This window comes from Pseudophryne corroboree, chromosome 2 (assembly GCF_028390025.1).
Source record: "Pseudophryne corroboree isolate aPseCor3 chromosome 2, aPseCor3.hap2, whole genome shotgun sequence".
Classification (NCBI taxonomy): domain Eukaryota; kingdom Metazoa; phylum Chordata; class Amphibia; order Anura; family Myobatrachidae; genus Pseudophryne; species Pseudophryne corroboree.
The window spans coordinates 926028937-926056445 of NC_086445.1; the positions used below are offsets into that span (position 1 = coordinate 926028937).

At 47.1% G+C, this 27509-nt stretch overlaps 1 protein-coding gene across 3 annotated transcripts in view; it reads left to right on the plus strand.

The window, feature by feature from the left end:
• Positions 1-4425: 4425 nt before the first annotated feature.
• LOC135050066 (uncharacterized) overlaps positions 4426-27509 on the plus strand; it is a 72031-nt gene continuing 48947 nt past the window's right edge. For 2 of the 3 annotated variants that reach the window (XR_010241538.1, XM_063956185.1), the window contains exons 1-2: positions 4426-4557; positions 7518-7572. The gene's annotated coding sequence lies outside the window, so the exon portion shown is untranslated. The remainder of the gene's footprint in view (positions 4558-7517; positions 7573-27509) is intronic. The other variant, XM_063956186.1, reaches the window with a different exon arrangement.

Below are 27509 nucleotides of genomic sequence, written 5' to 3' on the forward strand. Positions count from 1 at the left end.
CAGAAGGTATATATCTACACACATAAGGCTCACATGCCCTCTTTTTATAATCAGAAGACACAGAACACCATTGTGTAATCCTCCCATAGTTGATCTTGTATACCAGGGACGGGGAACCTTCGACCCTCCAGTTGTTGCTGAACTACACATACCAGCATACCCTGCAACAGTTTTGCAATTTGGTCATGCTAAAACTGTTGCAGGGCATGCTAGGATGTGTAGTTCAACAACAGCTGTAGGGCCAAAGGTTCCACATCCCTGTTGTATACCAATCAAACTATCTCAAAATGTAAATATAACTCACATTATGCAGGAACTGGTAATTTGTATTCCTCCTTTGATATATTTATCACACAGAGTCAAAGGGGGTAATTCAGACCTGATCGTAGCAGCAAATTTGTTAGCAGTTGGGTGGGGTGTTTTCAAACTGAAATCTAAATTGCAGTGTAAAAATAATGCAGACAGTAGTTACCCTGCACAGAAACAAAATAACCCACCCAAATCTAACTCTCTCTGCACATGTTATATCTGCTACACCTAAAGTGCACATGGGGGGTCATTCCGAGTTGATCGCTCGCTGCTGTTTTTCGCAGCATAGCGATCAGGCTAAAATTCGGCTGTTCTGCGCATGTGTATGGGCCGCAGGGTGCACGCGCCAAGTAATTTCACACAAAACAATGCAATTTTACACAGGTGCGAGCGACGCATTTCAGTCGCTCTGCTGATCGGTGAGTGATTGACAGGAAGTGGGTGTTTCTGGGCGGAAACCGACCGTTTTCCGGGAGTGTGCTAAAAAACACGGGCGTGTCAGGCTAAAACGCAGGAGTGGCTGGAGAAACGGGGGAGTGGCTGGCCGAACGCAGGGCGTGTTTGTGACGTCAAACCAGGAACTAAACAGTCTGCAGTGATCGCAATCTAGGAGTAGGTCTGGAGCTACTCAGAAACTGCAGGAAAAGATTTTCGAGCAATTCTGCTAATCTTTCGTTCGCACTTCTGCTAAGCTAAGATACACTCCCAGAGGGCGGCGGCTTAGCGTTTGCAATGCTGCTAAAAGCAGAAAGCGAGCGATCAACTCGGAATGAGGGCAATGGTTTTGCCCAACTGCTAACAAATTTGCTGCTACGATCAGGTCTGAATTATTCCTAAAGTATCTATGTAATTTATACAGCAATAATGTTTGCATTTGACTTCCTAAATTGTACAGGAAATATACATATGCTCTGAAAAGTGCTGCATGTTCATCTCTACATTTGCCCCGATGTCTGCATCATCCTTTCTCTTTAGTCACAGACATATCATTTATTACTGTAAAAGTAACTACTGTACTGTTGACTTTCCCTGCAGCAGGTCAGTGTGAGTCCGCCCATCCCTGTCTTACAGAGACGTACGTTGAGATTCCTGTTCCACTGTGCTGTACACCATACCAATATAGTAAAGCAGACAAACTGGTATTTGCCGACTGGTTTCAATAATAAAGGTAGCGTTATCTGCAGATGATAACTTGTAACCTGACAATCATAACTACACAATCCGTATCTTATACAAACAGCCTCAAACACGTATTAAACGCATTGCCTTTATGCTCAATTGTTTATTCCCAGAATTTCACATCCTTAATCACTAATATTATCTTACTGCTCTAGCCGCAGGGACATCATGACTACACAAGGCTGTATATGATAAAAGTAGGTCTATTTATTTTACAGACATTCACAATCCTATTTATCATATGGAGAACAACGCAAAATCCAGCAAAAATCGTTTTTTGCATTGGAGCTAGGACTTCTCCACAGATAAGGAGGCTGGCAAAGACTGTTTCCAGTTCTTGCCAGCTGCCTATAGCGCAGAGCCGGCCATAGGTATAGGCAAACTATGCAATTGCCTAGGGCATTTGATATGCCTAGGGGCATCAGCAGCTTCTGCTGATTAAAATGATATGCGGCATGCCTATATTCTGTGTGTAGCATTTCATATGCAGATACAGACACAGTCTCACACAGTATATAGGCATGCTGCATATCAGTTTAATCAGTAGAAGCTGCTTGTGCATCCTAGCCACATAGCAATGCAAGTAAGATGCATTTTCATAAAAAAAATGTGCCGGACGTTCAAATTGAGGCAAGATTTATGAGGACACATCTGTATCCAAGCAGAGGCAGAGGGCACAGTGTTAGTGGCAGTGTGAGTACTGTGTGGATGTGAGTGGGTTGGTTGTGTAGTAGTGTTCAGAATATGTGTACGGAGCATTATGTGTGTCATGTAAAAATTCATTAATAATGTGTAACATATGTGCAAGGGGCACTATGTGTGTCATTATGTGTATAAGGGCATTAATAATGTGCGGCATATGTGTAACAGGGTACTATTGTATGTGTGTCATTATGTGTATAGGGGCACTAATAACGTGCAGCAAATGTGTAGGGGACACTATGTGTGTCATTATGTGTATAAGGGCATTAATAATGTGTGGCATATGTGTAACAGGGTACTTCTGTATGTGTCATTATGTGTATAGGGGCACTAATAATGTGCAGCAAATGTGTAGGGGGCACTATGTGTGTCATTATGTTTATAAGAACATTAATAATGTGTGGCATATGTGTAAGGGACATTACGTGTAAAAAGGCATTAATAAATGTTGGCATAATGTGTAAGGCGCATTATGTTTATAAGGACATTAATAATGTGTCTCATAAGTGTTAGGTGCATTACTGTGTGGCATTATGTGTTTAAGGTGCTTTACTATGTGGCGTTGCGTATAGAAAGGGCACTACTGTGTCGTCTAATGTGAATAAAGAGCAGTAGGGTGTGGTGTAATGTGAATAAGAAGCAATTCAGTGTGATGTAATGTGAATAAGGGGCTCTACTGTGAGAAGTAACGTTAATAAGGTAAAGTGATACTACTGTGAGATGTAATATGAATTATGGAAACTATCGCATGATCAAATGTGAATAAAGTGCAGTACTGTGTGGCGTAATTGGAATTGGGGTTACTATTGTGTGGCCATGCCCCTTGCCAGCAAAAATACACCCCGTTTTGGGCTGGGCGCCAAATGTGCGAACTGTTCCTATTTAAAATATAGGGGGTACAAACACCAAAATAAGGACTGCTATGGATGAGGGGTGATGGTGCTGGGAAAGAAGTGCAAGGTCAGAGGCGGAACCAGTGGTGGTGCTAGGGGGCACCAGCCAAAATCTTGCCTAGGGCATCATATTGGTTAGGGCCAGCTCTGCTATAGCGATAGCTTCCTGTGCCTATCTGGCAATAAAGCGGGGGTGGCACATGTACTGCCGGCTGTCCTGCTATAGCGACCTCAGGATGGCGCCTGAAAGAAATAAAATTGTTAAAATAAGTAATTTCTTCTATTGGAAAGTATATATTTATTCCCATATTATACCTTTTTTGTGTGTATGTTTTCATTTTTAAAGAGCCTGGGCTCATAGTACAGTGTGGATGTGCCTGGACAAAGCCACAGCGGAGACCAGGACTGGCAGGAGAAAGCGGAAAGGCTGGGTACACACCATCCAACAGTGGGACCCGTGATGCGACAATTCACTACACTGCGGCGCGCTGTATCATTACGTGCTTTATATAACTACACAAGGGCCCTCATTCCGAGTTGTTCGCTCGCTAGCTGCTTTTAGCAGCATTGCACACGCTAGGCCGCCGCCCTCTGGGAGTGTATCTTAACAGAATAGCAATGAAAGATTAGCAGAACTGCTACTAAATAATTCCCTGCAGTTTCTGAGTAGCTCCAGACCTACTCCTAGATTGCGATCAGCTCAGTCTGTTTAGTTCCTGCTTTGATGTCACAAACACGCCCAGCGTTCGGCCAGCCACTCCCCCGTTTCCCCAGCCACTCCTGCGTTTTTACCTGGCACGCCTGCGTTTTTTAGCACACTCCCTGAAAACGGCCAGTTACCACCCAGAAACACCCACTTCCTGTCAATCACTCTACGATCATCCGAGCGATTGCTCGAGCTTGTGTAAATCTACTAAGTTTTGTGATAAATAACTTAGCGCATGCGCGCTGCGTACCATGCACATGCGCATTTTCCACCTAATCACTGCGTTGCGAAAAACAGCAATGAGCGAACAACTCGGAATGACCACCAATGTCATCCATGGAGTTGTCCCATTGGACATGTAGCCCATGCAATGGGACAATTTAGTGAATGACGGCAGGGACAACGGATTGGCAGTACACACTATATGTTGTGTATTATGTATAATTCCAATACGCGACAGAACAGTATACTGAACAATACACTAAAGTCTCCTTTCACTGCTGCCATACAGTATCATCAGTGAACTGTCCTACTGCTACTGGCCATTGGCGGATTCAGGGAGGGGGCACCAAGGCACGTGCCCCCCCTGTCATTTTCAGGCGTTTTTTTTTTATTGTACTTGCTGCCAGCATTAATAGTACCTGTAGCAGCAGCTTGGTCAAAGGCTCAGCAGCAGCTCCGCGGCTTCCGCCTCCGTGAGCTCTGCTCTGCAAGCTTCCCGGACCCAGCTGCTTGTCAGTCATCGGAAGAGTGAAGACGGGAGGGAAGGTGAGGTCAAAAGAATGCTCCAATTTACGGCAGAGGGAGACAAGGAGATTCCAACACATGCTTTTCAACCTCCTCTCCCCTCTGCTTCACACAGTCACATACAGACGGGATCCCACCAGCCAGTATGTGGGGCGGGCTGCTGCAGAAACTGTGCCAGTAATACATAAACATGCATTGACTTATTGCCCACACACGGCAGCTACAGTAAGTTCAACTATAAGTTTGTCTGTGCTGCTCTGAGGATTTGCATTTACTAGTCTGCTTCATTGAGTTTTGTAAGTGCAGGCTAAAATCCTAAACTCTGCCGCATTCCTGACCTGACCCAGACAATAAAGTACAACAGGTCAACATAAAACAAACAGGAGACAGCCAGGAATACAGAAGGACAGCATAAAAAATAATTAATCCTATTGTTTTCTGATAGAGTAGGTACATAAAAGCCTGGTTGCCATATATTAAAATATTTTAAATATATAACATCACAGATTTTCAAAAACTTCCAGGGACCCATTTTATATTCTAAAAAATGTGCTTTATTATTTGGCTTACTTTTCAGTTATTAGCGTTACATCATCACCGTTAATGGCAGATCTTTGTGAATTTTAAATACAGGTAAATGTTTATTAAATAAATCCATGTGCTCTGCATTTATATTCAGAATGGATAATACTTGTGGTGATATACAGTACTGTAGCACGTGGAAAATGTATGTGTTTTTTAAAATAAAATATAGATTTGAATGCTTACAATTAGACAAATTCTGTCTTTTAGCAAATGGTATTCAAAACATTTCTATTTAAACAATTTTACTTTACTGTTAGTAGTGGTTTCATAGAGCACTTACTCACACTCTCTGAGGCCTATGTATCAAGCATTTTACCATAAAATGATGTAGAAACTGAATTTTCTGCATCATTTTATGGCTTGTGGCTATATACTAATAGCATAATGCAGGAGATTTCACAAAATCTCTTGCTGAATGCTAATTAGCACTACAGATCGCAGTCCCCACTATTATCAGCAAAGCTTTTCAGAGTTTGTTCACGTTAGTTTACGCCATCTCTCCTTTTAGCCTAAAGAGGCATAGTAGCAGGTGAGAGATCTTTCGCTCGCCCTACTGCAGCCTCTGTCCAGCAGGAACGTGCGTTGAGGCAACTGGCTGAGGATGCACAGGCTACTACCAGAGCCAGATTTACACACAATATATGAGCCAAAGGGTACACGTGGCATTATACACAGGTTCAGCAGTATATACATGTGGGCATTATACACAGGTTCAGCAGTATATACATGTGGGCATTATACACAGGTTCAGCAGTATATACATGTGGGCATTATACAGAGGTGCAGCAGTATATACATGTGGGCATTATACACAGGTTCAGCAGTATATACATGTGGGCATTATACACAGGTGATACTGCTGGAAATTTGGTGAGCTTTGATCAGAGATGTGCGGAAAAGGTAGGCAATGGTAGAGATGGACATCGCATCACGATGGTTTGCAACCATCAATGTTTTGTTGCGATGGTAGTGGTTTTTCCCTTTAATGTTTGCCGCCATCTAATGGTAAACATTTGATGGTGTAGTGATGGGCCCGCCCCAAGTCCGATCCCAAGCCACCATACTGCAGAGGGTTGAACATGCGCAAACAGGACTTTTCTTGCGCATGCGCTAATCATATGATTTTTTTTCTTCTATCTAATTCTTTTTTTGCATCGAAAGATCATTTGATGGTGGGCTTGCGATATCCATCCATAGGCCCCTGCCATAGACTTTTTACTCCAAAGATTTGACTATATAAATGATTAGATACAAAGAAGATATTTATAATATATTCTTTGTATTTTCCATATACGTTAGTATGACAGGAAAGGCTCTGACTCACCTGCCTCACCTCACCGCACGTCACTGCCACACCCCACAACTACACTTTCCCAATCACAGTGCCCCCCCTGTCATTTTTTTCTGGATCCGCCCCTGGCTACTGCCACATATTGGGCCTAATTCAGACCTGATCGCTGCTGTGCATATTCGCACAGCAACCGATCAGGTCTGAACTGCGCATGCACTGGTGCCGCAGTGCGCCGATGTATGCCATACAGCCAACGGCCATCTCAGCCCTGCGATCGCCTCTGCCTGATTGACAGGCAGAGGCGGTCGCTGGGTGGGAGGGAGCGGCCCGGCAGCGCTTGGCCGCTGTTTTAGGGGCGCGGTCCAGGCAACACAGGCGAGCCCGGAACGTGCGGAGGGCGGGGCGCGGTTGCTGCGTGACATCACACGCAGCCACTGCGACCCGGACAGCGACGAGTAGCTCCCTGCCAGCGTGCAGGAGCTGCGCTGGTAGGGAGCTACTCCTCAAATACAAAAGCACCACCGCCATACGATGCATTTGTACTTGCGCGGCAGGGTAGGGCCTGACATGCAGTCCCCCACATGTATCAGTAACTGATTGTAGCCATGCAAAATTTTGCACGGCTACGATCAAGTCTGAATTAGGCCCATTGACCAGCATAACCCTTTAATACTGTTCTAGCCGAGTAAATATCATGATCACAGCTAAATAAACACATATAGCATACAAGTAGATTGACATGACTTTGCCATACACTAAAGCCTTACTGCCCCCTGTCTGTCTGAACTGTAACAGCTACCAGTAATTTTTGCAGAGAAAAATGAATCCATATCATCATCATGACCCTTAATGTGACTGTGAGTGCAATATAATGAGATGGATCATTGTAGGTGCTCTTACGTGAGTACAGTACAAACATCTCTGTCTGTTTCCATATTGAGTGAGGTTATTTGTAAAAAATGAGAAACATAAATAAATGAAATGCAGCCATGTTTATATATGAAACACTCATGTAGAGTTGCTTGTACATCAGTTTATTTGAGAGAAAGATATATTTTTTTTGTCCTGCGTGCACTCACCCAAAATGTATCTGTATCTATTCTAGACATTTGCCTTACCTAAATTGGTAAAACTTTGGCTGGGAGGAAGTGCAAGCATAGGTGAGTACAGCAAGGGCAGGGTCTACATAAATGTAACGTAAGCATAGGTGAGTACAGATAGGGCAGGGTATACATAAATGTAACGTAAGCATAGGTGAGTACAGATAGGGCAGGGTATACATAAATGTAACGTAAGCATAGGTGAGTACAGATAGGGCAGGGTATACATAAATGTAACGTAAGCATAGGTGAGTACAGATAGGGCAGGGTATACATAAATGTAACGTAAGCATAGGTGAGTACAGATAGGGCAGGGTCTACATAAATGTAACGTAAGCATAGGTGAGTACAGATAGGGCAGGGTATACATAAATGTAACATAAGCATAGGTGAGTACAGATAGGGCAGGGTATACATAAATGTAACGTAAGCATAGGTGAGTACAGATAGGGCAGGGTCTACATAAATGTAACGTAAGCATAGGTGAGTACAGATAGGGCAGGGTATACATAAATGTAACGTAAGCATAGGTGAGTACAGCAAGGGCAGGGTATACATAAATGTAACGTAAGCATAGGTGAGTACAGCAAGGGCAGGGTATACATAAATGTAACATAACTAGGTGCTTCATCGCGCCCTACGGGCGCTCTTCACACCGTCGGTAGGGGCTACGCCCCCTTAACCCCTGCACGCCTTTCTGGGGTTCAATATATGGAGTATTACCTGCATTCCTAGTTTTGTTAGTGTTTGAATATTGCACAATGAAAGGCCTTCCGATGGTGAAGGGGGCGTAGTCCCTTGCAACAGGAAGGGGTTTGGGGAGTGGGGACCGCGGATGGGGGAGGGGGTATGAAGGCAAAAGGGGCTACGCCCCCTTAACCCCTGCACGCCTTTCTGGGGTTCAATATATGGAGTATTACCTGCATTCCTAGTTTTGTTAGTGTTTGAATATTGCACAATGAAAGGGCGTCCGATGGTGAAGGGGGCGTAGTCCCTTGCAACAGGAAGGGGTTTGGGGAGTGGGGACCGCGGATGGGGGAGGGGGTATGAAGGCGCTGTGGGTGGGGTAGGAGCAGGGGTGTCGCAGGTGGGGGATGGCAGCTGCAGGGCTGTTGCGGATGGAGGAGGGGTTCCGAAGGCGCTGCAGATGGGGAAGGGGTGGGTGCGGGTGTGCAGTGGATGGGGGAGGTGTCCAGGGGGCGCGGTGGATGGGGGAGGGGTGGATGCGGGGGTAACGTGGGTGGGGGAGTGGCGGGTGCGGTGCTGTTGCGAATGGTGTAGGCGATGCGGATTGGGAAGGGCCTGCTGCGTGGGTGGGGTAGGGGATCCAAAGGTGCAGCGGGCGGGGGAGAGCCAGATGCGGGGTGTGGCGGATGGGGGAGGGGGTCCGGAGGTGATGTAGGTGGTGGAGGAGCGGGTGGCATAGGTGGTCTGGAGGCGCCGCGGGTGGGTACCGGGGGAGGGGGCCGGGGGGGCGTTGTGTGTGGGGGAGGGGCAGGTGGGGGAGGGGCAGATGCTGGGCTGGATGGGGGAGGGGTTCCAGAGGTACTGCGGGTGGGAAAGGGTGTGGCGGGTGGGTAGGAGGTGTGGAGGCGTTGCGGGTGGGAGAGGGGGGGGGTGCAGTGAATGGGGTTAGGGGTCCGGAGGAGGGAGGGTCCGTGTGTGTTGAGGTGTGGGGTCCGTAGGCGCTGTGGGTGGGGGTGCCACGGGTGGGCTAGGGACAGGTGTGTGGATTTGCGGTGGATGGGGTCTGGAGGTGCTGCAGGTGGTGGAGGGGTGTGTGCGCGGGTGGGATAGGGGGTGGGTGCGGGGGTGCAGCGGATGGTGGAGGTGGTCCGGGAGTGTGGGAGAGGTGAGGTGCTGTGGGTGGGGGAGAGGCGGGTGAGGGGCTGTTGCGGATGAGGGAGGGGTTCCGGAGGCGCTGCAGGGTGGAAGGGTGCAGGTGTTGCGGGTGAGGTAGGGGGCCTGGAGGCGCTGCGGGTGGGGGTGCGGTGGATGGGGAGGGGCTGCAGGTGGTGAAGGAGCGGGTGGTGGAGGAGGTCTGGAGGTGCAGTGGGTGGTGGAGGGGTGGGTGCTCAGGGTGGGGTAGTGGGTCCGAAGGTGTTGCGGTTGCTGGAGAGATGGGGGTGTAGGGGATGGGTCAGTGGGTGCAGCGGATGGGGGAGGGGTGAGTGCGGGGGTTCAGCGGATGGGGAGGGGGTCAGGGGATGCGGGAGGGGTGGGGGTGCTGTGGGTGGGGGAGGGGCGGATGGGGGAGGGGTTCCGGAGGCGCTGCTGGTGGAGAAGGGTGCAGGTGTTGCGGGTGAGGTAGGGGGCCTGGAGGCGCTGCGGTGGGGGAGGGAGGGAGGGGGGGGGAGGGTGCGGTGGATCGGGAGGGGCTGCAGGTGGTGGAGGAGCAGGTGGTGTAGGGGGTCCGCAGGTGGAGTGGCTGGTGGTGGGGTGAATGCTGCGGGTGGGGTAGTGGGACCGAAGGTGTTGCGGTTGCTGGAGGGGTGGGGGTGCAGGGGATGGGTCCGGGGGTGCAGCGGATGGGGAGGGGCTGCTGCAGATGGGGGAGGGGTTTGGAAGACACTGCGGGTGGGGTAGGGGGTCCGAAGGCGCAGTGGGTGGGGGTGCCACGGGTGGTGGAGGGGCAGGTGCGGGGGTTTGCGGGGGATGGGGAGGGGTCCAGGGGCGCTGCAGGTGGTGGAGGGGCAGATATCAGTGCACATAGTCTTTGTGGTAGTTAGTGAGGGTTGGTGATGGTGTGAGAGGGGTAAAGGCCAGTACACAGACAGGCAGTTAGAGAGCAGGATGAGGGTGACAGGGCATAGTGACGGGGAGTACTTAGCAGATATATGGGTGGGCTACAGGTGTGATGTCACAGTGTGTGTACCTTTGCTCTCATGTGTGAGGTATGTGAGGTATATGTGAGGTATGTGTGAGGTATGTGTGAGGTAAGGATGTGCGGGTCGTGGTGGCCACTAACCTCCAGGCTGCTGCTGTGAGATGGTGACTGCAGAGGGAGGTAGCTCAGACCCAGCAGCAATGGGTCGTGGTCAGCATTCCTTCCTGGCCCCGTTCCGCCGCACACTGTCCGCCCCGTCTGACGGGCGTCATTCCTCCATCCTGCCTGGCAGCGTCAGCTGCTGTGATCGCGGAGCATAGGTAAGCTCCGGGAGCCCTGTGGGCGGGCAGGCATGGTGTTTCCCTGGAGAGGTGCGGCGCGCGTCCTTAGGCTGCAGACGGAGGGAGCTCCGGCCCAGCAGCAATGTTTAGTGCGTGTCCCGTCCTGGCGCTGTCCCGCTGCACATGCTCCGCACCGCTTGCCGCTGAGCATGGCAGCCCTTGTGTGTATGCTGCAGATGCTGATCTAGCGGTGCCTGAGCTAGCGCCCTCTCCCTGGGGTGTGGGTGTCAGGCGGCAGGTATGGTGTGTAGGTGGGAGAGGAGCTGCGGGCGGCGACTCGCTGCCTGCAAGTACCCTCCATATCAGCGCTGTTCCCCTCCCTGCAGATAGTGTCAGTGGCCGTGGTGTACTTTTGCTACTGGTGACCAGGGCCGGTGCTAGGGTGTTCGGCGCCCCCCTGCAAACTATGAATTTTGCGCCCTCCCATATTCCTTTGTTGTGCATCGGGAAAAGTGGTGTGGTCTCACAACTAAGGGGCATGGCCACACAATAGTACCCCCATTTAAAATTACGCCACAATGTAGCACAATCTTATTCATCTTATACGTAATGCCCCACCCGTAGTAGTAGCGTCCATATACGTAATGCCCCCCCAGTAGTAGTAGTGTCCTTATACATAATGCCCCCCCAGTAGTAGTAGCAGTTATATGTAATGCTCCCCAACAGTAATAATAGCGTCCTTATACATAATGCCCCCCCAGTAGTAGTAGCATCCTTATACATAATGCCCCCCCAGTAGTAGTAGCGTCCTTATACATAATGCCCCCCCAGTAGTAGTAGCGTCCTAATACATAATGCCCCCCCCAATAGTAGTAGTGTCCTTATACATAATGCCCCCCCAGTAGTAGTAGCAGTTATATGTAATGCCCCACAACAGTAATAGTAGCATCCTTATATGTAATGCCCCACCCGTAGTAGTAGCGTCCTTATACGTAATGCCCCCCAGTAGTAGTAGCAGTTATATGTAATGCCCCCCAACAGTAATAGTAGCGTCCTTATACGTAATGCCACCCCTGTAGTAGTAGCATCCTTATACATAATGTGCCCCCAGTAGTAGTACCGTCCTTATACATAATGCCCCCCCAGTAGTAGTAGCATCCTTATACATAATGTGCCCCCAGTAGTAGTACCGTCCTTATACATAATGCCCCCCCAGTAGTAGTAGTAGCATCCTTACATGTAATGCCCTCCCAGTAGTAGTAGCACCGTCCTTATACATAATGCCCCCCAGAAGTAATAGAGTCCTTATACATAATGCCCCCCCCAGTAGTAGCGTCCTTGTATGTAATGCCCCCCAGTATTAGTAGCCTCCTTATACGTAATGCCCCCCTATAGTAGTAGCGTCCTTATACGTAATGCCCCCCCATAGTAGTAGCGTCCTTATACGTAATGCCCACCCTATAGTAGTAGCGTCCTTATACGTAATGCCCCCCCTATAGTAGTAGCGTCCTTATACGTAATGCCCCCCCTATATTAGTAGCGTCCTTGCATGTAATGGCCCCCCAGCAGTGGCGTCCATAAAGTGCGCACACACAGACATACCTCACACACACACAATTCACACATATATACAAACACACACACCCCACCATATACACACACACACACACACACACACACACCACTATACACACACACACACGCACACACATTTCTCTCTCACCCTCCACTTACCAAGTCTGGCTGGCCGTCACTGCAATGCTGATTCCACCACTGTTCAGCTGTCTGGTCCCGTGTAGCTCCGCCCCTCTATTTCATGTAGCTCCTCCCCCTCGTGCCGCCGTAGCTCCGTCCCCTTTTTCGGGACCCGCACTGCACAGCACACAGCCCGCTGTCACAGGTGATTGGGGGGGGGGGAAGGACAGGCACAGCAGCCGGCAGCTAGTGGCCATCCTCACCTCCTATACTGTAAGGTAGGGTCTTGCACCTGACTGCTGCTGGCGCTGGGTATGGGATAGCTCCCTGCAGCAGATGCAGTAGACTCCGCCCAGCTCTGTGACTCCGCCCAGCGTTACGGGCACAGAGTCACAGACTAAGGCAAATATATAGGAGATTAGTCTTAGGTGCATCCCCAATTACATCTTTGGAGGCATACAGTATCTCTTGTGGGGATGCAGTTAAAATGCCGGCTGTTGGGATCCCAGCGTTCAGGATACTGACGCCGAAATCCTGACAGCCGGAATCCTGGCTCACCAGGGTTATTCCCACTCGTGGGTGTCCACGACACCCATAGACTGGGAATAGATCCTGTGGGAACTTTTAGAGCTCGCCCTGCTGTCGGCATTCTGACGGGGGGGATGCCGCTGTCGGGATATTGATAGCCGACATACCGCTCGCCAGTATAATGTATGTAACCCCTCTTATGGGTATGGGACAGGTGTTGCATGGTTCACTTTGATGATGATGATGATGATGATATTAGTACCACCATCTAACCACTCCTGATTGGCCGCTTGTGTATCAACCTCTCCAGCTGATAGAACTTGAATGATTAGTATCACAGCACTGTACTATAAAGTCATGCACATCCATTCACAACAATTTAATTATACATGGGAAGTGTGATATTTGTGTTTATTAACACTTGTCAACACACTTTTATATCATGTGGGGAAGCAGTCAGGATCCCGGCTGTCGGGAACCTGGCAGTCAGAATACCGGCATTCAGAAAGGGAGCAAGATCCCGGTGCCAGAATACCAACAACCAGGATCCTGAACGTGTAAAAACCACGGTGCTGCAGAGGTAAGCTACGGGGAGGGGGGGGGGGGGACTGCTGGGGGGCGGGGTGTTAGGTTTAGGCTGTGTCGCGGGAGGTTCGGGTTAGACTGGGTGGAAGCGGGGTTAGGGTTAGGCACCCCCCTCGGAGGGTTAGGGTTAGACTACGGGGTGGGATGATTAGGTTTAGGCACCTCTGGGGGGTGGTTAGGGATAGACTGCGGGTGGGTAGGGAGGGTTAGGGGGGTGGGGAGAGGTTAGAACACTCTTTACTCAACCCTGTCGGTATTTTCAACTCCAGTATCCCAGCGTCTGTATTTCGAAAGCCGGGATACCATACACTGGGATCTCATACTGATCCCATCTTGTGTATGTGAGATTTAATTGCATTATTGAACTGTGGGCCAGATTCAGAGTATCCGATATATTCAGATCAGTACATGTGCAGATTTCTATCTGCGGCAACAGTCTCAGCTGCAGCAACTTGGGGGTAGAGAAGGGGCAGCGACGACCAGTGTTCTAGAAGACAGGGGCATGTCAGGGCGTGCGGGGCTAGCAGCTGTGCTTTATTAACCAAGATGCCTCCTGTGTCATTAACATATTTTAGCACAGCCATAATCTGATTTAGGCCCTGTATACAACTAGTCATTTACTACTCTCATTGTTAAGCTCTATGAAGTGCTGATAAACATACAGTCACAATCATGTTTGTAAACCATCTGACTGATTCCACTCAGACTTTTATTTTTTCTTCAGTAAAAACATTCATTTGGGCTAACAGTTACACAGTGTTTTCTGTCCAGAAAGCTATAAGGTAGCATTGTTACAGTGAGGGACGGACTGGGCTACCTGAAAAAGGGGTAAGTCCCCGGGCTGGTTTCATGTCCCCCTCTTGCCACTGTGGACCACAACCTGGAAGCTGTCATCAGCTCCAGCTAGCGGTCACTTTCGAGTACGGTTAGCCAGGAGAGATGGATGCTGGGAGCCACCAAGAAAGTTCCCTCCCACCTCTACACACCGCTATTAGCCACTCCCATCTTGGTCAGAACTCCTGTTATTAGCCTAAGTTCCCCCAAGACAGACCTCAGTAGGTATGGCCATCAGTGGGTTATCCATCTATGGTTACTATCGATGGTACCATTGATAGATAACCTCGAGGTGTGAAACCATCTGTAAGGGAGCTATCAATGTTTTTGCCCATCGATTGTCATCCTTACTTTAGTCTTGAGCAGGTCGTGGGCCGATCAGGGCCCGGGGGCATGGCTTCGTGGGTGTCGGTGGGGCAAAGCTATGCTCCGTGTCCCCGACACCCTGTAGAGGAAAGAAAAAAAATTTGATAGCTCTTTATCATCGATGGCAGGAAACCATCTGGATCTCTTCCATCGATGTGAAAAGTAGTTACCATCGGTCATAGACAATTGATTTTAAATCATTGTTGATCGATGGCCATCACTAGACCTCAGTACTTGCAGCAGATTCATCACCTCTCCCCATCACCCTCTGCTGCTCCCACCCTTCATCAATAACACCCCACTGACTCAGATGGACCAAATCAGTTCTGCATGAAGTGTGGGCTGGCAGGGCTTGTTGGTATTAGACTGAACCATCTGTGCAGGGGTGAGCAATTTCTATTGTGTTTAAATTAAGTTCACTGGAGTATATTTACGAACTGTGTGAGAATGAACAGCTTGGAAAATAGCAGTGCAGGAATAAGAAACCATGTGGAAATTATAAGTGAGCGTTAGAAATAAGAAGTGTTGGAATGAAGAGTATTGGAATGGGAAGTATATGGTTGAAGAATGAAGAGTATGAATTAATAGCATGATAATAAACAGTATGACAATGAGTGTTGGAATAAGCAGCCTAGGAATGAACAGAGTAGGACTGTGAATTATCCATTCAGTATTGGACTGCAAACAATCTATAGTTTCCGTCTCACAGGGCTGAAACGAGGGAAGCAGAGTTTTCTCTGCCATGAGGATAGCTGTTGGATCACTCTTACCGCCATACCTCTCTGGGGGTGACAGCATGCCAGCAATGTTTAGCTACTGATCTATTCATGTTTTCCTCTGGGTTTCTTATTATTAAAATATTTAGGCAGTGCCGTAACTAGGCATTTTAGCGCTATGTGCAAGAAACAGCATCGGCTCCCCCCCCCCCCTATACAAAGCAGGTCCCCTTTTTACACGTTACAGCAACAGAGACCCCCTTTTTTACACATTACGGCAGCACAGTTCCCTTTTTACACATTACGACAACAAAGTCACCTTTTTCAAACATATAGCAACAGAGCCCTCCTTTTTTACACATTATGGCAGTCAGTCCCACTTTTTTACACATTATGGCAGGCAGTCCCCCTTTTTTACACATTACGGCAGGCAGTCCCCCTTTTTACGCATTACGGCAGGCAGTCCCTCTTTTTTACGCATTACGGCAGGCAGTCCCCCTTTTTTACGCATTACCGCAGGCAGTCCCCCTTTTTTATGCATTACGGCAGGCAGTCCCCCTTTTTTATGCATTACTGCAGGCAGTCCCCATTTGTTACGCATTACTGCAGGCAGTCCCCCTTTTTTACGCACTACTGCAGGCAGTCCCCCTTTTTTACGCATTACTGCAGGCAGTCTCCCTTTTTTACATACTGTATTACTGCAGGCAGTCCCCCTTTTTTACATACTGTATTACTGCAGGCAGTCCCCCTTTTTACACATTATGGGTGGGGAGGGAAAGGAAGGAGAAGGGGAGAGAGAGAGAGTTATACTCACCACCTGTGACGAGCCGGCATGATAGATGCGCCTCTCCTCTCCTTCTGTCTTCCTGCGCTGCGCTGTGCTGTTGGCAGCGCAGGGCATTGTGAATAGGCTGGGGGTGGGCTGGGAGAGACGTCATCTCTCCCAGCACATGGGGGGAGCGGAGGGGGAGCTGTAGCGCTGCCCGGCTACCTATGTGAGCGGTAGCCGGCCAATGCAGCTGGGGGCGCCGGACGGTGACAGGCAGGGAGACGCGGCCAGGACACCTCAGTGCGGCGGCGATAGCAGCGGCGGAGCGACCAGACGGGTGTTGCTAGTGATCCTGCGCCTCCAGCGCATCTGCGCTGTGTGCAAGGCACCACTAGCACACACCTAGTTACAGCGCTGTATTTAGGGGTCAATCCTATTAAGTGTAGGGGGATAAGTTGTTATTGCAATGTAGTAGAAACACCAGCGGCCGCACCGCAACTCTTCTGCTGCTGAAAAGTGGTTGCGTGCAGAGATGCTGAGTCACTCACATTGGAGGCCATACTCAGACGGAAGATCTGCATGTAGCACAGGGAAATGATCAATCGTGTGAAAGATGCTGGGGTCTAAAGATGCACAAAGCATGATGGAAACGTGTAGACAATGAAAGTGGGCACATTCGGACACATGGATGTACACCAGGGAAGGGCTTTGTAGCGCCATTAGCATAAATTCACAGACGCAACTGCAGAAAAAGACGCAAGGATGACTATGACTGCGTCTGACTCAGAATGAGGCCCTATGAGGGTGTATCACACCCCCTCCACAGCCCCACCCCCTCAACTGACCCACCCTATTAGGGCTGCTTACAGAAATTTCCCAGGCTAGTTTTCCATCCCAATCCTCCCCTGGTTACAGTTTACTCTTATCATACTTGCCAATAGTCCCTGATAACGAAACTGTAATAAATGATGTATGCATAGATTACTAAAAAAATCTAATCTGATTTCTCTACATAATTCAATGCATTAATATTAGTGGGAGTATTTTTATTAAGTGTTCTGTGACGTTCAGACGCTCCAGTTATGGTAGTATCCTTTCTTATCAAGTACAATGTATTTATTAAGTGTTATTTTCAAATTGAAACATTTCAATAGAATATACTTCTTATCTGACTTGAATTGCCAGCATTCACGACATAGTCACGCACGTTACATTTAGTATTGCAAGAAGTGAAAGATGAAATGTTAAAATAATTCAAACAAATCAATGAAGTAGTTCTTGTGTATTATTATGCTTGTGTATTATATACAGTTTACCAAACTTATAAACTTTGCTTATTACTGTATGTGTGCAGCTTGTCTCTATTATCATACCTTCATGCCTGACCAGTTGTCTTATCAAACGATAAATCAATAAACTGATTGCACTACTGACCTTCTTTAAGGATTTGATTAGTGAGATTTTGGAATCCAGGCTGAAGCATAGTGAGACTTGATGGATAGGATTATATCTCATTATATGTTATCCCCTAACCTTCAGCCAGTGAAAAGTGATGTGCTCTTTGTCATTAACACCTATGAGTCATAAAGTCTGCTTTATCTTATATAAATGGCATAGGATGGGTACTGTACTTCAAGAGCAGCTTCTGATGGGGAGTCTCTGTTTGTTTACTATTTTTTAAACTACATCTGTTCATTATTTTGGGTATTTTATTTTATCCACTTGCCTGACATGGTTACATTGTATGTGACCACACCAGCAAGTGCATTATCTGATCTGGTCGCAAAAGACGTGGCCAATCAGATACACAGTGTTTGCGGCTGCAGGAAGAGAAACTTCTTGCAGATGCCGCTCTAAGAGGGATCTTCCGGTCTCTCTGCTTCCCTGCCCCCTCCCTCTAGTGTCTGCCATGCTGCCCATCACTGCTGAACGGGGAAATGTAAATTAGCCCCTAGCCCCCAAGCTCCCCCTCCCCCGTTGTATATCTGGGTGTGGATTATAGGGTCGACCACACTTAGGTCGACAGTCATTAGGTCGACCACTATTGGGCGACAGTGACTAGGTCGACATCTGAAATAGGTCAACACAGTCATTAGGTTGACTTGAACACGGTCGACATGGAAAAATGTCGACATGAGTTTTTTTTTTTTTAAATGGTGTCCTTTTCTTCGCAAAGTGACCGGGAACCCCAATTAGTGCACCATGTCCCCTTGCATGTCTCGCTTCGCTTTTAAATGCTTCTAGCAAGGTTACTGTTCCCAATTGTAGCCCACATGGATCTTAAAGTATGAAAAAGTTGTAAAAAATGGGGAAAAAATTGAAAAACTCATGTCGCCCTTTTTCCATGTCGACCTAGTGACCATGTCGACCTATAGTCCATGTCGACCTAATGCATGTCGACCAATAGTGGTCGACCTAATGACTGTCGACCTAAGTGTGGTCAACCTAGAGACCGGGTACTGTATATTTGGTGTCTTCTGCTGGGAAAATGAAAGTTGCAATAGTTGCAATTTTACCAATGTTCTTGATGTTCCAATAATGGCTATCCAATGTTCCTATGTTTGGAAATACCCTATTCTTTGACAAATATAAAAACACTTTTTTTTTTAAATAAATTAGTTTTGGATAAGTATAAACACTTCTTGACCCTAAAAAAACTACAATTTCTCAGTGGTTTTTGGAAAAAAAATTTGTCAGTTAAATGGTTAATCACTAATTAACATATTACATAGATTTGGCCTCAGCACTGACTCCCAGGTTCTGTTAACCAGCCTAATCGTGCTGTAATGTACCCTTCAGCAAATTCTATGAATTACATATGATTCAACTAGGGTTGGCCATCGATGGTCTAAGGTTTATGTGCCTAATTCAGCTTCAGTCGCTTCTGCGACTCACTGAGCAGCTTCCCGATAATTTGGAACATATGCAGAGCGGGTCCTGCGGTCGCATCGCTATAATGGGAATGCCTCTGCATTCGGGGGATGGGACGGGGGCGACCTGCATTGGGGAAAATGGGGACATGTCACCACCGTTTTCCAAGAGTGGTGAAGCCAAGGACTGTGTCCCAGATGCAGTTTCCTAGGCCTCGCAAGTCGCACTGCGACTGCTAGTCTCAGTAAGCTCAGGCTTACTCAGCTTGCAGTCGCAGATGAACATTGCTATCGATGGTCATGATGTTCATCCAAGCTCTGTCCCTGCATGCGATAATTGCTACATCCCTGCGAATCAATTATCGCAGTGCGATTATGGGTGATGCGGATGGTGATAAATAGACCCCATAGTGTGCCCATGCCAGGGATGCTTTACATGTTACAGGCTGTGTTTGAAAAATTACAGGAGCTGATGGGTTGGTACTTTATCTCTCACAATTTTCGCTCTCTCCAAGCTTTAATAAATACCCCCCCACCCCTCAGTGCAGCAAAGTCTCTTCTATGCATGCGTGGGTATTCGATGGTGGAAACCATTAATGGCATGCATGCAAATTGTTTAAAACCATAGATTGTCCCATCCCCCTTCCCCGTATACTTACCCAGTGATCGGTGCTCCGGTGCGCTCCGACAATCTATGGTTTTAAATAATTTGCATGCATGCCATTAATGGTTTCCACCATCAAATACTGGTTATGTGATCTCCAGCTCCTGCACTGTGACCCGGTCATCTGACACTGCAAAGTGCTGCAAATGCCAGTTTATAGCATTAGATGACCGGGTCACAGTGCAGGAGGCAGAGATCAGCTGACAGGAGATGGAGGAGAGCACCGGAGCACTGTACACTGGGGAATGACAGTGCAGGAGGCGGAGATCAGCTGACAGGAGCTGAAGGAGAGCACCGGACCACTGAACACTAGGGAATGTAGGTATATTTTACACACTGACCAGAAAGTCTGTTGTGGTCCATGGATCTCAGCCAGCACAAAATCCTCAGGCTAGTATAATCTTGGAAGAGCGGGAAGACAGCGCCATTAAGGGGGTGGAGCTTCTCCTCAGAGCGGACCCAGCAGCATTCAGCACCATTTTCCTGCCTGCAGACATGCAAGTGGAAGAGCAGTCCCTCCAGAGCACCTGCAGCTATCTGTATGGTAGCAGGGGGTTCTAGAAGGGAGGGGAGGCTGTGTAAAGACTGTGTCACTTATTACGGGACACAGTCAGCACTGGTTAAGGGTCTCCTTATAACTATATAGCGCTGTGTGTGGGTTGGCTCCAATCTCTGTGTCTCTCTGCCATTCTTGGGAGGGAAACTCTGTCTACCCTGTACCCTGTGTGTATGTAGGGTGTACATGCAAACATGTCTAGAGACTCTGTCTCATATGCTGCAGAGGATTTATCTTCTCAGGAAGATCCCATCCCATGTAATCAGGATTGCACTGTTGTAGCGCAGATTCCAGCTAGAGAACCACAGTGGTTAGCCTTTCTTAGGGGGGCTATTTCTCAGATTTCTGAAAGGGTTGCAAGGACTGAGCATGCAACTCAGGTATTGCAGTCCTCTATGGCAGTATGGTCCGATACTGCTCCCCCGGGGCCCCCTGCGATACATTCTCACAAACTTGCTCTTGCACAAATTATGCAGGATGACACGGATACAGTTTCGACACAGCAGACGGTGATGGGGATGTGTCAAGGGGAACGGCATCACTTGCTAAGGGGGTGCAGTTGATGATTGAGGCCATGCAGGATGTGTTACATATTTCTGACACACCTCCTGAGCAGGTTGAGGAGGCCTTTTTCACAGACAGTAAGTAAAGCCCCTCTCACCTTCCCGGCATCTAAGGAATTAAATGCTATATTTGAAAAAGCCTGGGAAAACCCGGAGAAAAAATTCCAGATCCCTAAAAGGGTTCTGGTTGCTTTTCCCTTCTCGGAAGAAGATAGGAAAAAATGGGAGTCCCCACCTATAGCTGACACCTCTGTCTCTAGGCTGTCAAAACAGGTGGTTTTACCAGTCCCGAGATCTACCGCGTTGACAGATCCGGAAGATCGCAAAGTGGATGCTACGCTCAAATCCATATACACGGCTTCAGGGGCTATACTGCGGCCTACTATTGCCTGTGCATGGATTTCAAAAGCTATAGCAAAGTGGTCAATCACTCTGCAGGAGGACTTGACTACGATGGATAAAGGTGACGTTGATTTGTTTTTATGTAACATACAGGATTCTGCAGGGTTCCTGATAGAATCAATGAAGGATCTGGGTACCATGGCTGCGGGGATCTCCTCCATGTCCGTCTCGGCTTGCAGGGGTCTCTGGCTGCCTCATCAGTTGAACAAAGGTTACTATTTGAACCTTTTTGTGGTACCAAAGCCGGATGGTTCAGTAAGGCCAATTCTGAACTTGAAATATTTGAACCCTTATCTCAGGGACTTCAAATTCAAGATGGAGTCTCTGAGGGCAGTTATCTCAGGACTGACGGAGGGGGAGTTCCTGGTGTCCCTGGACATCAAGGATGCGTACCTCCACATTCCCATTTGGTCGCCGCATCAGGCTTATCTCAGGTTTGCACTGTTAGATGATCACTATCAGTTTCAGGCACTGCCGTTCGGTCTCTCCACGGCACCGAGGGTCTTCACCAAGGTGATGGCAGAGATAATGGTTCTCCTCCGCAAGCATGGAGTGAACATAATTCCATATCTGGACGATCTGCTGATCAAGGCATCGTCCAAGGAGAAGTTGTTAAGATCCATTGCTCTCACGACGCATCTGCTCAAGGAGCACGGCTGGATTCTGAACCTTCCAAAGTCTCATATGGAGCCGACAAGGAGGCTGTCTTTCCTGGGGATGATCCTCGACACAGAGGTGCAGAGGGTGTTTTTACCGGTGGAGAAAGCATTGGTGATTCAATCCATGGTCTGGGATGTCTTGAAGCCTGTAATACAAGTTATCAATCCCGCACTAACTTACACAACATCCAGAAAAGCTATGCTTGCACATGTATACATATATATGTTACCAATATAAGCAGTGTTATTTGTGAACAATTTTGCAACACTCAATCATTGGTGGTGCTCCCAAAATACTTTTTGTAGAACAACTACAAGTAAAAATGGGGAAAGAAAAGACAAAAAATGTCCTTTTTAGGAGCACTCTTCAACATAAATTGATATAGATATAACCAAGATATAAATTTGCAGTAAACAGTGTATTGGTGAGTTATCTAAAACGTAACCTTTATTCTGTTTACGTTTAAAATAAAGACCAAGGAATGGTAAAAAGAAGTTTGTCTAGAATAGAGACCAAATGGTTAAAAAAATATATATATCTTATATATTTATTTAATTGTTTAAAAGTCTTGAGCTTGTCAAAAATTGACATGGGTTCAAGAAAAAGGTGGTGAAAATATTTTGAATTAGAAATCAGGACGCTATAACAGGAACACTCACTGTACGCCTAAATTCTATATGGAGGTAAATAAAGTACCCAGGAACACTGGGTACTGTGAGCAGCTTCTGGATGTCTACTTTATTTACCTCCATGTAGAATTTAGGTGTACAGTGTGTGCCTAAGAGCTGTATACAACAGCCTTCTTCAAGCAGCACACCTTCTACAGGATCGGGCTGTTCAGGTGCAGTCGGACAACGTGACCACAGTGGCCTACATAAACCAACAAGGCGGAACGAACAGCAGGACTGCAATGTCAGAGGTGACAAAAATCCTCCTCTGGGCAGAAAGGCACACTGTAGCGATGTCAGCAACCTTCATTCCGGGAGTAGACAACTGGGAAGCAGACTTCCTCAGCAGACACGATCTCCATCCAGGAGAGTGGGGCCTCCACCCGGAGGAGTTCGAGGAGGTAACTGAATGGTGGGGGGTTCCTCACATAGACATGATGGCCTCTCGCCTCAACAAGAAGCTACGGAGGTACTGTTCCAGGTCGAGGGACCCACAGGCAGTGGCGGTGGATGCACTAGTAACGCTGTGGGTGTTCACATCAGTGTATGTATTCCCTCCACTTCCTCTAATTCCAAAAGTTCTACAACTTGTAAAGAGAACAAAGGTTCTGGCAATCCTCATTGCTCCAGACTGTCTACAGGAGGCTGAAATCAAGTTTCTCACGTGGAAGGCGGTAACTTTGTTGGCCTTGGCTTCGATTCGACTTGTGTCGGAATTGGGGGCTTTGTCCTGTAAAAGTCCCTATCTGGTTTTCCATGAAGATAGGGCGGAACTCAGGATTCGTCAACAGTTCCTTCCTAAGGTTGTGTCGACTTTTCATATCAACCAACCTATTGTGGTGCCAGTGACTACTGATTTATATGAAGAGGATGGCACGTCACAGAAAATCTGACTCTGTTTGTCCTCTATGATCCAAAGAAAATTGTGTGTCCTGCTTCTATGCAGTCAATTTCCCGTTGAATCAGGTTCACCATCCAGCATGTCTATTCTATGGCAAGATTGCCGTGTCCAAAATCTGTTAAGGCCCACTCTACTCGTAAGGTGGGTTCTTCCTGGGTGGCTGCCCGGGGTGTCTCGGCTGTACAGCTTTGCCGAGCAGCTACTTGGTCTGGATCGAACACATTTGCTAAGTTTTACAAGTTCGATACTTTGGCCTCTGATGACCTCAAGTTTTGTCAAGCAGTTCTGCAGGAGCCTGCACGCTCTCCCTCCCGTACTGGGAGCTCTGGTACATCCCCATGGTACTAATATGGACCCCAGCATCCTCTAGGACGTAAGAGAAAATAGGATTTTAATTACCTACCGGTAAATCCTTTTCTCGTAGTCCGTAGAGGATGCTGGGCGCCCACCCAGCGCTTCTTTATCCTGCAGTGGTTGTTTGGTTCAATACTGCCTGGTTACTAGGTAAGTTCTGCGTTCTTTACTGTTTCAGCTGTTGCTGAGTGTTCCGGCATGTTGGCTGGATTCGCCTTGTTGTGTGAGCTGGTATGAATCTCGCCACTATCTGTGTATTTCCTTCTCTCGAAATACGTTGTTTCCTTGGGCACAGTTTCTGGACTGAGTCTGGTAGGAGGTGCATAGAGCGAGGAGCCAAACCACACTGTTAAACTCTTAAAGTGCCAATGGCTCCTGGTGGGCCCGTCTATACCCCATGGTACTAATATGGACCCCAGCATCCTCTATGGACTACGAGAAAAGGATTTACCAGTAGGTAAAATCCTACTTTTTTTTTACAACAACACTGTAATTTTAACACGGGGTGAAATGTAATAGGGTGAGAGAATCAGAAAGTGAGAGATTTTGGTCAAATTCTCCTGTTTTTTTTAAAGTGGCAATCATTTAAATGGCAAAATCAACCTGGTTTTGCCATGTAAATAATTGCCACTTTAAAAAAAAAAAAGAGGGGGGGGGGATTTGACCAAAATATCTCCCTTTCTGATTCTCACACCCTATTACATTTCCCCCCTGATGTACCACAAACTCATCCAAGATCCACGTGTCTTGGACTTCCAACATGGATAATTTGAGCCATCTTCCTGATTGCCGAATCATGTGAGAATCATGGGCACTTTCTGGGTACCGGGCATTCAGGGAAAGGATCTGGAGGTATGGGCCACAAACCACCATCACATTGAAAGTAGAGATGAGCGGGTTCGGTTCCTCTGAATCCGAACCCGCCCGAACTTCATGTTTTTTTTCACGGGTCCGAGCGACTCGGATCTTCCCGCCTTGCTCGGTTAACCCGAGCGCGCCCGAACGTCATCATCCCGCTGTCGGATTCTCGCGAGGCTCGGATTCTATCGCGAGACTCGGATTCTATATAAGGAGCCGCGCGTCGCCGCCATTTTCACACGTGCATTGAGAGTCATAGGGAGAGGACGTGGCTGGCGTCCTCTCCGTTTAGAGAAGAGAGAGACACAGTAGAGACGAGAGAGACACAGTAGTAGTAATTTTGGGGAGCATTATTAGGAGGAGTACTACTATACTACTATACTACTTGCTGAAGTGATATAGATTAGATAGTGTGACTGTAAGTGTATTGTATTATCTGACTTGTGGGGGAGACACTGACAGTGGGGAGCAGTTAGAGTCTGAGAGCAGGACTCAGGAGTACATATAACGTACAGTGCACACTTTTGCTGCCAGAGTCAGTGCCACACTGCCATTGTTGTGACCACACTGACCACCAGTATAATAATATATTTTGTGATTGTCTGCTTAGGACTCGGAGTACTAGTTGCAAGTTGCAACGTGAGTGACCTGACCACCAGTTTAATTATCAATCACCACCAGTTTAATATATATATATATATAATTGTATATAATATATATATATATATATAATATGTATACCACCTACCCGTGGTTTTTTTTTTTTTCATTCTTCTTTATACATACTACTATAGTAGCTTACTGTAGCAGTCTGCGGTGCTGCTGACCTGACAGTGTCCAGCAGGTCCGTCATCAGTCATTACATAATAAATATATATAGTACCTGTCCGGCTGCAGTACTAGTGATATTATATTGATTTCATCTCATTATCAATAATTTATCATCCAGTCTAGACTCTATATTAGCAGCAGACACAGTACGTTAGTCCACGGCTGTAGCTACCTCTGTGTCGGCACTCGGCAGTCCATCCATAATTGTATACCACCTACCCGTGGTTTTTTTTTTTTCTTTCTTCTTTGTACATACTACTATAGTATAGTAGCTTACTGTAGCAGTCTGCGGTGCTGCTGAGCTGACAGTGTCCAGCAGGTCCGTCATCAGTCATCATTACCTAATAAATATATTATCTACCTGTCCGGCTGCAGTACTAGTGATATTATATATACATACATATATATATTGATTTCATATCATTATCATCCAGTCTATATTAGCAGCAGACACAGTACGGTAGTCCACGGCTGTAGCTACCTCTGTGTCGGCACTCGGCAGTCCATCCATAATTGTATACCACCTACCCGTGGTTTTTTTTTTTTCTTTCTTCTTTGTACATACTACTATAGTATAGTAGCTTACTGTAGCAGTCTGCGGTGCTGCTGAGCTGACAGTGTCCAGCAGGTCCGTCATCAGTCATCATTACCTAATAAATATATTATCTACCTGTCCGGCTGCAGTACTAGTGATATTATATATACATACATATATATATTGATTTCATATCATTATCATCCAGTCTATATTAGCAGCAGACACAGTACGGTAGTCCACGGCTGTAGCTACCTCTGTGTCGGCACTCGGCAGTCCATCCATAATTGTATACCACCTACCCGTGGTTTTTTTTTTTCTTTCTTCTTTGTACATACTACTATAGTATAGTAGCTTACTGTAGCAGTCTGCGGTGCTGCTGAGCTGACAGTGTCCAGCAGGTCCGTCATCAGTCATCATTACCTAATAAATATATTATCTACCTGTCCGGCTGCAGTACTAGTGATATTATATATACATACATATATATATTGATTTCATATCATTATCATCCAGTCTATATTAGCAGCAGACACAGTACGTTAGTCCACGGCTGTAGCTACCTCTGTGTCGGCACTCGGCAGTCCATCCATAATTGTATACCACCTACCCGTGGTTTTTTTTTTCTTTCTTCTTTGTACATACTACTATAGTATAGTAGCTTACTGTAGCAGTCTGCGGTGCTGCTGAGCTGACAGTGTCCAGCAGGTCCGTCATCAGTCATCATTACCTAATAAATATATTATCTACCTGTCCGGCTGCAGTACTAGTGATATTATATATACATACATATATATATTGATTTCATATCATTATCATCCAGTCTATATTAGCAGCAGACACAGTACGGTAGTCCACGGCTGTAGCTACCTCTGTGTCGGCACTCGGCAGTCCATCCATAATTGTATACCACCTACCCGTGGTTTTTTTTTTCTTTCTTCTTTGTACATACTACTATAGTATAGTAGCTTACTGTAGCAGTCTGCGGTGCTGCTGAGCTGACAGTGTCCAGCAGGTCCGTCATCAGTCATCATTACCTAATAAATATATTATCTACCTGTCCGGCTGCAGTACTAGTGATATTATATATACATACATATATATATTGATTTCATATCATTATCATCCAGTCTATATTAGCAGCAGACACAGTACGTTAGTCCACGGCTGTAGCTACCTCTGTGTCGGCACTCGGCAGTCCATCCATAATTGTATACCACCTACCCGTGGTTTTTTTTTTTTCTTTCTTCTTTGTACATACTACTATAGTATAGTAGCTTACTGTAGCAGTCTGCGGTGCTGCTGAGCTGACAGTGTCCAGCAGGTCCGTCATCAGTCATCATTACCTAATAAATATATTATCTACCTGTCCGGCTGCAGTACTAGTGATATTATATATACATACATATATATATTGATTTCATATCATTATCATCCAGTCTATATTAGCAGCAGACACAGTACGTTAGTCCACGGCTGTAGCTACCTCTGTGTCGGCACTCGGCAGTCCATCCATAATTGTATACCACCTACC